The following is a 12,646-nucleotide window of genomic DNA, read 5'->3' on the forward strand; positions in this document are numbered from 1 at the left end:
AAAACCGTTTTTGAAATAGAGCATAAAGATTGAGCTAAAAACAAAATAAAATATTTTGGAAAGAGTGTTTTTTTGTTATGATGTACCTAACAAATATTGCCAAAACTCTCTTTTTTGTGATTTTCTTCATAATTGTTGTTTTTACCCCAAATCTGTATTTATATTAAGATTTATTGATGTCTTGCCTTCATAAAAATGTATAGGCCTACTTTTATATGTCTTGTGCGAATAATTACAAAGTTATTGCACTTTTACTACATGCATGTCTGAGAGTACACAGCTGCCTTAACATGTTATATCAATATATTAAACTTTGTTATGTTATAATTGTATATTATATATAATATTTTATTAAATTATATTATATTATATTATATTATATTATATTATATTATATTATATTATATTATATTATATTACCGGTAGTATATTTATATTAGGCCTATATTATATTATATTATATTTATATTATATTATATTATATTATATTATATTATATTATATTATATTATATTATATTATATTATATTATATTAAACAAAAAGATGAGAGTGATGTGGCTCCACATCCCCGTCACTCATTTTTAGTGAGTACGTGATACCATGGAGGTATATAAATAAATGGAGAATGATCGCCAGAATTCTAATCTCCTAAGTGGAGATTATCCCGTTACCTCTATTCAATGAGTCACCAAACTTGAATGAACCAGCCACTTCAGCCAAGCTATTGATATCCACGATGGTTATGAGACTCTACCATGGTTCATTGATCGTCACTCCCAAAATTTCCTCATAGGAATTGACCCTACATTGACCTGTACCGGAAGGCTTGTAAAAGAGACTGTATAATGACGTCAGCTAGTCAATTAGCTGTTCGAAGTTCAAAGTTTTGATAGCTTATAGTTTCAATGTATGATTGTGCGAAAACCCGATGAAATTCGGATGTTCTGTTCTCAAGTTACGAAACTGTTTTCTACACTAGTTGTGCCGTAACTTGACAAATATACTTAGTTTTCATGTTCATATATTAAGCTTTTAAGGGGGTCTGAGGGAGTTCAAATATAGTGCAAATAAAAGCAAAACGTTTTTACCTTCCGATTGTGAAAAAAATTATGTTGGGCCAATTTGGGCCATTTGAGTTACGAGCGAGCAAAATTTACCGGAAGTACTTCGAATTCAGGTAAAAATAAAGTGACAATGATTAGACAATCTTTTCATCATCATTAAACTTCTCATTTTATAATAAATAATTATCAGTATTTAGGCCTAAATGATTATTAATATTATTAGGGGCCATCATTTTCTTTGGAGAGGGGGTTCCAAATAGGCCTATACGGGGGGGTCATAACTTTTGGAAAGAAAAATAGGGGTCATAGCCTAATTTAATTTTTCACGAATCATGACCAAAATGTAGGGAGTCACAATATGACCACAGATATCTAGGCCTACAGATAGGGTGTACTATTTTATTCAAAAAGACTGATTTCAATGCAATTTTTTGACGAAAATGACAATTTGATATCAAATTTTCTGAAACATAGCACTTTCCAATAAACATTATAAGTAACTGCATTTAGCACCCCATTGAAATAAATGACCAGTGAAACAGACTTAACAATGTAATCAGCTTAGCATAAATCAATATTCCTGAAATTGCCTATTCAACAATAATTGGTCATAACCAACGTAGTACAAAAGATGCTTGGCTAGATCATTCTCCATTTATTTATATACCTCCATGGTGATACCCACGACATAGGACAAACGCACGGCGCATGCGCGGCCCGGGATCTTTAAACAAACCGGAAATGTCACTTTTTGATGTAAACAGAGTTCGTACATGGAAACTATATGCTGAAATTTCACCTTTTTACTGTCTATAAATAACGCGATCGGATGAAACTAACTTGACGAATATAATCATTACAGTCATGACTTTTATCAGCATTAATGGTTTGGCTTGGTTTGAAAAAATAATATCGAAAAACATCGTTTTACATTCCGCCTTCATGTCAAAAAAAATGAACGTAAATTTTCTCGTAATTTTAGTATAAAAATGTTACCAAAACCATGCCAATGGCAAGCTGAGTTTTTCATTTTAAGACCTGAAACTTAGAAATAATGTTTGGAGGGATGTTTTAATATTAAAAACTTTTGAGACGGAGGATTGGTTCACTGAAAGTGAACTTACAAAGCAAAATATGGCAGGCAAGACCTGCGAACAGTGCAATGATTTGCCTTCAATTGTACAGGTAAGCTTAAAACTGTATCATGTATGGGACCGTTCACAAACACTTGTTCAGGGGGCCTGATGCAAAAAATTTCATCACAACATTTTTGCCACCCCTTTTCGGATCTCAAAATTTCAGCCCCCCCTTTGACATGAAAATTATGCATTTATGGGTCAACCCCATAGGCATTTAAACACAATTTTCTCAGGAACATTTGTGGTCAATTTTTTCAGGCCCCCCCCCCCCCTTAGGAGGGTCAAAACTTTTAAGGGCCCCCATTTTGCATCAGGTCCCCCCTAACAAGTGTTTGTGAACGGTCCTTATAATAATGCTATGAAGTATTTAAAACCTGTTCAGTATTTTGGTACAGCAGCTCTATCCAGAGCAGGATTCAGTTAATATTGGGCCAGATGGGCCGGGCCCAGAACCCCCAAATTGCATTGTACCCTGGGGTGGTGAATTATAGGGGAGATTTTTGGCAGGCCAATAGGTGGGCAAGCATTTTTTTGGCAGGTCGAAATGGGGGGGTCAAGCAATTTTGGCTTACACCCTAAAAAGTGTAGGAAAAGGTTAGGATTAGGAACACATTCAAATATGCAAAATTTCCAGCTCGTACTACGATACCCAAAATCTTGCATGTGTAAGGGGGGGGCAAAGATTTTTTTGCACGACAAATGGGGGAAAGGTTTTTGGCACGTCAAAGGGGGGGGCAAAGATTTTGGCATGGCCGAGGGGGGGGCAAGCAGCCAAAAATTCTGCTTGTGTTGACGGTTTCTTGCACACTGTCACTGGCCCTTCAAATAGCATAGTCCTATCGAAACAAAATATGCCCGTCCTCCTGAAAATCTTTCCGACGCCACTCAATCTTATATGGAAACCAAAACTTGCCCACTTGAGTGCACATCATCAGGGGTTGCAATGAGTTTTGAAAATTTATACAGGCTTGACGTGCTACAAATCACACTTCTAGAAATGTTAAGGTGGGCTTGTCAGCTTGGCTATTGGGTGTGCTGTTAAATTGCTATCTGTAGTCTGTAAGAAATTTAGAAATTTGAGCTGTGCTATAAATCGCACTCGGGCAGGTGAATTAAGATGTGTGATCACACTGCGTGCCTTAAAAACTCAATCCCTGGCACATGCCTTCCTCACGGTGAGGGGCCAAAAAAGGTAACTCCGGCCCTGAGCCCGGGGAAGGGGAGGCACACCAAATTTGGAGGTGATGTGTATGTAGGGCTATTAAGACCCCCTTTTTCAGCGTCGCTGTCACCCAAAGACCCCATATTTGTTTTCGAACACATGCCCTGTCACCCAAAGACCCCTATTTTTCCATTTGATCTGTCACCCAAAGACCCTTAAATTTTTCAATTTGAACAGCAACTTGGCATTTAGGCAAAATCACCCAGTCAGTACTTTTTCCCCCCCAGTAAAAACCCAAAATTACACAAATTACCACTTTTTGTGGTAGTTTTGTTTACAGGTGAAAATATGTTTTTACAGGTGAAAATTTCAAAAAAATTTTTAAAATCATGGAAAAATTTCCAGAAAAAAAACCCTGTTGAATTCTGCACCTTGAAGATGAATTTTTAGCAATATAGATAAAATGACATGATAGAGGCACTGGTAATTTAATTGTAATCAAAAAGTGAGAAGCATTAGTATATAGTAAAACAGTCAATTTAAGGAAGAAATTAACTTAAATTGATCAAAAATGGTAAAAATGAACTGAAATTGATTAAATCAGTGACTTTTAAAAAAATCATTTGATTTTAAATCATGAAAATGATTTAAATCAATTGAATCAAGCTAACCCTGTAGGGACAATGTAAAATTTTAAAACCAACTCAGTATACTCCAACCTTCACTGATCCAACTTGGAATTAGCAGATTGGCTTGCAGACAATTTGCCCCTCAATTTAATTGGGTGTGGTCTGTGCCCCAGGCACTCTTATAGTATGTTTTAATGTTCACCTTTTTAAATTGTGTGTGTAACATAATATGTTTATCTATATATATGGTCGAATCCAACCAAAAGTGTTCACGGGCCAAAAATAAAAGTCCGAAATAAAAATGTCTCCACAATTTTTTCCTTTTGCCCATTGATTGATGACATATTGGCCTTATAGGAACCAAAAGTGCCATTACTAATCTTGAAAAATAAATCCAGGACGTGTGATAGTAAATGTGATATCAAAACCCAATGTTACCTACTGAATACCACTAGGATGCTTTCACTATCGCAATACTAATCAACCTAAAACAAATGGAATATTCCCATTAACGCTTTTTTAGGTGTAATGTAGACCACAGGGTGTCAGGAAAATGCTAACTCAACCAGAAAATATTTGTTTTATTTTTTATAAAGCGATCAATATGATCTTAGTCAATTTATGCTAGTTTATTTTTGAAAATGAAGTTTAGGTCAGTTTCTGTATTTTATTTATCAAATGAGTATGAATCAATTTACACATTGTATAAGAACGAGTATGATATATGTTTTCAAGAATATTAGGAATTATACGCATACACCTAACGCTTTATACAATGAAAAGGTGAAGAAACCGGTATTCGTAGGTAACATGAGCGATTTAACAATATCTATATTGAGTTTATAGGTTTAAATTTTGCTATTATGGTAATGAATTAATAAAATGGTAGTTTTAGATCCCTTTCAGATGGTAAGTCCAAATGAATAAATGCTATTACCTTAGATCAAAAAATTTGTGATGCTTTTAGCAAGATTTTGACCACTTCATTTTGATATACAAGTGTTAATCAGCAATTTTACATAATAAATAATTGTTGAATGAATCCGTATATGGGTAATAATAGTGTCCTGGGGTACCCCTTAAAGTATTTGATAATTAATTTCCATTGGTAGGGACACTTCATTACACATGTCATGTATTGGGCCATTCTTCGGTCACGTGTGTGACATAACTAGGGGTATTTCACAATAATGCTCCTGTGCCTGCTTTATAAATAAAACAGATAACACCATATCTTTTGCATGATAGTTACACTAATGTCTATACTTTTCAAAAATATTTTAATTTTTTTTTTACGTTGTGTTATTTTCGTGTCAGGGGTCAACAAAGGGTCGGTCACGTGTGTGACATCAGACGGATACAAGTTTTTGGATTTTAAAATTCATTTCTAAATTTCTGTGAATGTTAAAGGACCTACATATTCATACCAAATGTAGTAAAGCATTGATATCTTGCAATTACAATGACACCAACATTGACAAGAAACATTCATGCCTAGCTGTGTTAATTGAGGGTTTGATACTAAACGTTTGGTAACGTGTGTGACATTTGGTTTTGTTCGTCTGAATGTCACACACGTTACCAAACTTTTGGGTGAACAATTAAAGTATTTTATAAAGGCAAATTTGTTTCCAAATTTATATATTATATGCCCTATAACCAACTAAATGTATTGTTTAGGGAAAAACAGTGGTGTCATGTCAACAATCACTTCATACAAACCTTCCATTAAAACTGAAATAACCGGATGGTGACACAGAAATCCATATTGTTAGGGGTAGGGGTAAAACATGAGTCAGTTTTTGCTCTTTGAAGAATATTTCAGGTGATGTTGAGCTAAAACTTTGTGTTTTGGTTCATTTTGTGATTTACTTTTATATGGCAACTACAAATCGGGTAAAAATTCCATGTTTGGATTTTTTTCTTCCATAAAGTCCATTTTTAGCCTATTTGTGTGTACAATCAAGGTTTTATCACATTTGTGAGGACACAACCACAAAATGATACCTTAGCAGCAAGGCATCAAGAATGTTGGTACTTATTTTGGTGTCAGTGGATAGAGGAGACCCATAGCTATATATTGATACCAAAATTCAATATCATAGGGTGCTCTTAATGGAATTCCATGGCGGAGTTTGTACGTCACACACGTTACCAAACTTGTCACACACGTGACCCCGGTCACGTGTGTGACTTGTTAATTATCATGAATTACGTAAAAACTAAGAATAATAATTTCCATTTAGGAAGCTGGAATGGAGGGTATAATCAGTCTACCTTTTGACATAAAATATGAAGTTCAGTTAATAAAGTCTTTTCTGATGGTAAAAACAATTGCATGTTTTTGGTCACGTGTGTGACATACAAAACCAAATAATTTGTTTCGTTAATTACACGATTGTTGTGGTTTGAAAAATTTTTCAACAGATCTGATTTGTTTTAGTGGCGTCATAACAGCATATTTTTCAGGAAATTAAAAAACACAATTATAGAAAGTTGAAACTACAGTAAGTGTTAAAATGGCCCAAAAACCTTACTTTTAGACCCAAAACTAACAATTATGTTAATTTATGCAAATTAGGGTGTTCGTCGATTAATTTTTCATGAAAATTACAGTTCTTAAAACTTTGGAACTGTACTTGTCACAAAAAAGTTTAAAAATAAATGATATCTACAATTTGATTTTTTCCAAATTAGTTTCATTTTCTGAAGAATGGCCCATTATGCTGTATTCGTAAGTAACATTTCAGTATTTGTAGGTAAGAATTAGACCTTTGGTGGATATCGCAATCAAAACTTCATTTTATAAAGCACTTTGAATGTATTATTTTCTTTATGTGCGTTTATTGATACTTTAGACCCTATCATGTATTAATAATGTCGGTTCACAACGTTGAAAGAAGAAACAAAGGCACTAAAGTGACTTTAATTTGCTTAATTGCACACAAATCGCTTAAAACCGTTATTACAGACTTGTGAAGTCCATCTTGGAGTCAGTTACGTCTTGTGGCCTTTCGTTTGAGGGCAACTACAATTAGCTTTATACCAGGGTCCATCAATGTGTTGTCTAGATCATGAGACAATGAGAACAGTCGTTTTTTCCATGGTATTCGTAGGTAACCTTAGCGAAAACGTCAAAAGTTACCTTCGAATAAATCAATTTGGACACAAATTACTAAGAAACCAGAAGGTCGGTAAACATTTAAAATGAAGCACACATGACAGTTGACAAATCCAAGTATTTATCCCCTTCTAATCTTCTTTGAATCTGATTTTTCTTTCAAATGAGCAGACCGTCGTCTATTTCAGTACATATTTGTCACCAATTAAGCCGTATTCAGTTTTGCATGGTGGGCATGTATGTGAATTCGCAACTTTCATTGACATATGATTTGATAGCAAACATACAGGCCTTCGTTATGTACCAATATGGGCATTGGCATGAATGGCGGTGCTTCACAATATTACTGTCATGATGTCAAAGTGTATTCGTAGGTAACATTCGGTTACCGAAATTTACCTACGAATACTTGCTTTTATTGTTGACATCTCAGAAATATTTAAACGCAGGTTATTGAAACTTGGTAGAAATAAAGAGTGTATTACCCTGCACCTATTGCTTAACTATTGTTTACTATTCTCTCACTTTGTGGAAATGGCACAGCTTTTAACATGTATTCGGAGGTAATGCATATTTTTTACCAAACCTACCTTTGTGCCATTTAGAATTTCTGGCAGCTAAACACAATAATAAAGATGTCCGAATGCAATGCATTTCAGTATTGGACATATCAAAGCTTGTATCAATTATGCATTTATTAGTGATTTCCATTTTTAAAGATATATCTAGTGCTATGAAAAATTGTATTCAGTAGGTAATGTAAAAAATACCACTCAAAAAATTATCACAAAAATTTATAATTATGTACAATTATGTGAAAAATTGAACAGGCAATCTTTGAATACACACCTTTCAGGAAATCAATTTAGATTCAATCCAATGACTTCTTTTCATAACTGATTTAGATGTTTTAAAAATACTTGAAGAAATATTTTGAAAAAATGGGTAAAAATAGCATGTTTTGGGGTCTCTGTGTCTAAGTTTTTCACATAAGGGGGTCTTATTATATATGGCGCGAAGCGTACGATCAAGGCAAATAAACACAATACAAAAACGAATGCCAATTGATTAATACTTTTAAGTTATGGCCCTGAACATGCCGTGTACACTTTTCGTTGGATTCGACCATATATGTCCCTCCCCCAACATTTGTATCTCAAACTCACACACACAAGTATATGTGAAAGCCATTTTAGCACATAGCCCTGCAGTGAGGTAAATTGTTGTTGCCCACAGGGTTTTCTTTAACGCACAAAACACGCGTATTTACGCGTTCAGGCACTTTTCTGACTCCTTCAAATCCCTAGTTCCAAAGTCCAATGCGTACAAAATCTTGAAAACGTGCGCGTTCAGATATTGCAAGAATTGAATAGATAAACACCTGATATTGTGTATTTATTCTCGGCTTTTGGCATTTAGGACCTATACTCCCAAATATGTAGGACAACGAAAGGCTTTATGGACCGGCATTTCACAATTTTCAGCTTTTCAACTGTTCAAATTTAAATTTTACACAGTAATAGTGCCAAAATGGTCCACCAAATCGCTTCAATTAGGTCTTCATTTTGCAAAATTGTCCAAGTTCTAAGGGGGGAACAACACCCTGCGTAGTTGATAAACAAATGGCCACTTTCACTTCTGCTTTCGACATTTGCCAATTTATGTTTAACACAATTTATAGGCCTACCATAATAGGGAAACGACTCCATGGACTGCTCATTTCACAAATGTTCGGCTTTTTTAAACTAAAATTTTACACATTAATATTGCCAAAATGATCCACCAAATTGCTTAAATTAGGTCTTCATTTTGCAAAAGTTTCTTACTTCTCAGGGGGCATCTTTAAATAATATTATTTTCTTCTAAAATTGCCCCCACCCCCTTCTGACTGCTCTAGATCCGCCACTGCTCCAAACAGTGGCGTGATTTCTTTTTTTGACTCGGGGTGTCTTGAAGTATAGTGAATCCAGCACCTTTTGGAGAAAGAATAAGTTTATGGTACAACAAATTTTGCCATTTTGAAGCTTAACTGTTGAAATATGGTGCAAAAGTGGAATAAATTCGCGAGAAGCGCGCAAAAATGTGCACTTTTTGGGCTAAAATGGCCAAATATGAGGTTAATTTGGTCAGAAATCCACATACAGGCGTCAACATTGGGGGATGATTGTAGGGACCACCCCCCTGGCAAAATATTGGGGGAGATATCCTCAACCGCAATCTGGATCTACGCCTATGGCTCCAAAAACACACACATATTGTTAAAAATGTCTTCAAAAATAATATTATAAAAATACCCCTTGGGCAATGTTTTTTTTTTTTCAGAGGAAAAATTCACAATTGAAAGGGTCAAAAAAATTTGAAAATACCCCTTCAGCAAAATGCTTAAAGAAAACCCTGGTTGCCCACACAGTTAAAAAGATCTCATGTGCTATTTTTACTTACCTGTAGCACTATATGCTGTGCCTTTTGTACAGGCCCTTTAAAAAAAAAAAGTTATACATACATACACCCACCCATACACGGTTGTTTGATGTATATAGAATTGGCTTCATTATTAACTAAATGCAAACTATAGATGGCGCTATTTATCCTAAATCATATTTCTTTATTTGCAAGAGGTAGGTGAATAATACTGCCATTAAAACAGCTGGAATAAGTGAAACAAGCAACAAGGAAATTTTATAAACATATTTTATCAAACAAAAAAAGGAGTTGTTTGTATTAAAAGCTTGGAAGAGTTATTTCCAGTAACTAAATAGCGCCACCAATTTTGTAATTAATAGATACATTTTATATCCGAAAAAGCTATAAAAATGCTAGAAAAGTGAATAATTTTGTAAAAGAGGAAAAATTAAAGTTGCGAATGACTCGAAAGCATCTGTACACATTAGCATGATATCACATTTAGCTGCCCAGGCCTAAAATTTGGTTGTACAGGATGTTTTATTTGAAAAACTAATAAATGATCCCATCAAACAACCGTGCATAAAACACACCCAGTAGTACTTAGCTTAGCTTGTTTTTCTAGAAAACAATGGGGAAAAAAAGGAGCATAGCACATAGCTTTTATGCAAAAATATTTTTGGTGCCTTAATGTGCAAGTGAAGTACAAAAATAAAATTAAGTTAAAAAGTTTTTTAATGTATTGATGGGACAGGAGAAATTTTGAAAATGTATTTTCCTTTCACTGCCTACATGTGCATTTAAAGTCTGGTGTCTGGTTCTTACTCCACATCACAGCGCGATGCGATGCTATAAACACTGAAATCTGAGCCAGGGTTTTACAAGCTTGGCGGTAAAAATTCTCATCGCGCGGTAGAAATTTCGGTCCGCGATGGAGTTGGATTTTGTTCAACTTTATAGCATCGCGCTGCGATATTGCAACAATGCACGCCTGTGATTGGCTGCTGATGGGAGGGGGGCATATTGAGGACTACCAATTAATGCTACAGTGGAAACTCATTAACACAAAGTTGTGCGGAATTCAAAATTTACTTCTTGTTATCAGGAGTTTGTGTTACCCAGTTCTAATAACATGTGAAATGTATGCTTGGGAATGTATATAAACATATGTGTTATCAGGAGCTTCATGTTAAGAGGGTTCGTGTTAACGAGTTGCCACTGTATCTTTACTGCTGACAGGGGCATATTGAAGAGTGTTGGAAACATGGCAGGACCTTGGGCAAGTGTAGTGAAAATTATTACAGGCCAATATACACCAACCTACAGGTGATGAGGTTGTTTTTTTTTGGGGGGGGGGGGAGGCAAGTCCATGTTGAGGGATGGGACAAAGTTAGTGTTCAAAACTGACAAACAAAACTGCATCAAATTGGGATTACCAAATCTATACGGTACACATGGAAGACATGACCTTAAGCTCCCACAAAGGGATTGTAGATTTCAAATGTAGTCACCCATTCATCAGGTAACCACAATTGAAATTCACACCACTTGTGTGGAAGATTAAGGTCATGTCTTCCATAGGGGGTACTGGTGTATGAAATTCAACTGGAATAGCCCATATGATTACTTGGTTTTAATTAAGATCAATATAATCCTCAGGTACCATGTTGAATGCAACTTTGCAACTTTGTTTCATTGTGTGACTTGTGACCCTGTGAATAGCACATGACCCTTGTTCAGTTCATCATGTCATATTAAAGCTATCAAACCAATTGTAGTGCAGGATAACAATAATATGTAGTGCCTGTTATATTATGGAGTAAATTTTGAGCAGAAAGCTAGAGAACTGTATAGTCTACGACAGCACTTGGATGGTTTTTTTGGAAGCTTAAAAAAGGCTACTTGAGACTCCTTTACCGCTGCCTGGCGAGCCAATATGCCACGTTAACGCTGAAAAGTTTTGGCAACACTAGAAGCTACATGTACTAGACACTACTGAAGTCCAGTTTCAAGTCCAAGTCCATGGCTCAAGCTCTACAGCACTGCTAGTGTAATGCCCCTGTCAGACTTTCAATCAAGGCTTGTCAATGGTTAATACGTCATGCCGCTTGCCGCAGCGGCAAGACATATCAACCAATGACAAGCCTTGATTGTGTCCGTTGTCTTACATTATGTATGCGCCACGCCGCTCAGCGGCATGGTACAAAACCAGCATTAGGCCTATAAATTGCTGTGGTGCATCCATGGGTTTTTTCTCCCAAGCAGTGCATGGAGGATCATCCTGCCACTTTGTTTATGTTGTCATATGGCAATGCATGTGACTTTAACTTTGTGCTTCTCTTGTTGTCTTGAATCATGTACCTTATTGAATCAGTGGAATTGTAAAATTGTGTGTAAGGGGTTGTGCAATAAAGTATGGGGGTAATTTTTTTAATTGCTCCCCCCCCCTTTTGGCCTGCCAACAAACATTGCTTTCCCCCTAATCTTGGCCTGCCAAAATAAAATCTTTGCAGCCCCCCCCCCCCCCCATTTGCACTGCCCAATTTGCAAACTTTAACAGGCTATCATAATCCTCGAAGGGGGTCCCAAATATGGGGGGTCATAAAATGTTTGATGACCACAATGTAGGGAGTCACAAGATGACCACAAATAGTGTGTTTATTTTATTCAAAAAGACTGATTTCAATACAATTTTAGCCTGTTTAGGGGATAGGTCTATTGGTAGTGTGGGGGTCATAAAATTTTTGTTCCCAAAATACTGTGGTTGTAATTTATTAACGCCGACCTTTAAAAAAAAAATTTTGGACCCCCTTCCGAAGGAAATGATAGCCCCCTAAATGTGCTAGAATATGATGGGAGTGTAGCGAGCAGGAAATTTGCATATTTAATATTTCTGCAAGTGTTTTCCAAAAGGTGCCAGTAAATATGTGCCAAAAATTGCTTCCCTCCCCCGACCCCCTCTCGTCCTGCCAAAAATTGCTTGTGCCCCTTCTCAGCTTGCTAAAAATCTTATCCCCCCAATTTTACCCTCCCGAGGGCTCATAATTATTGTACACTAGATTTCGCGGTTCTCGGGTCGGGCGGTTCTCGTGATAGGCCTATTTCTAATTACATAACACCCGTTAC

This window comes from Amphiura filiformis, chromosome 11, assembly GCF_039555335.1.
Source record: "Amphiura filiformis chromosome 11, Afil_fr2py, whole genome shotgun sequence".
NCBI classification, from domain to species: Eukaryota; Metazoa; Echinodermata; class Ophiuroidea; order Amphilepidida; family Amphiuridae; genus Amphiura; species Amphiura filiformis.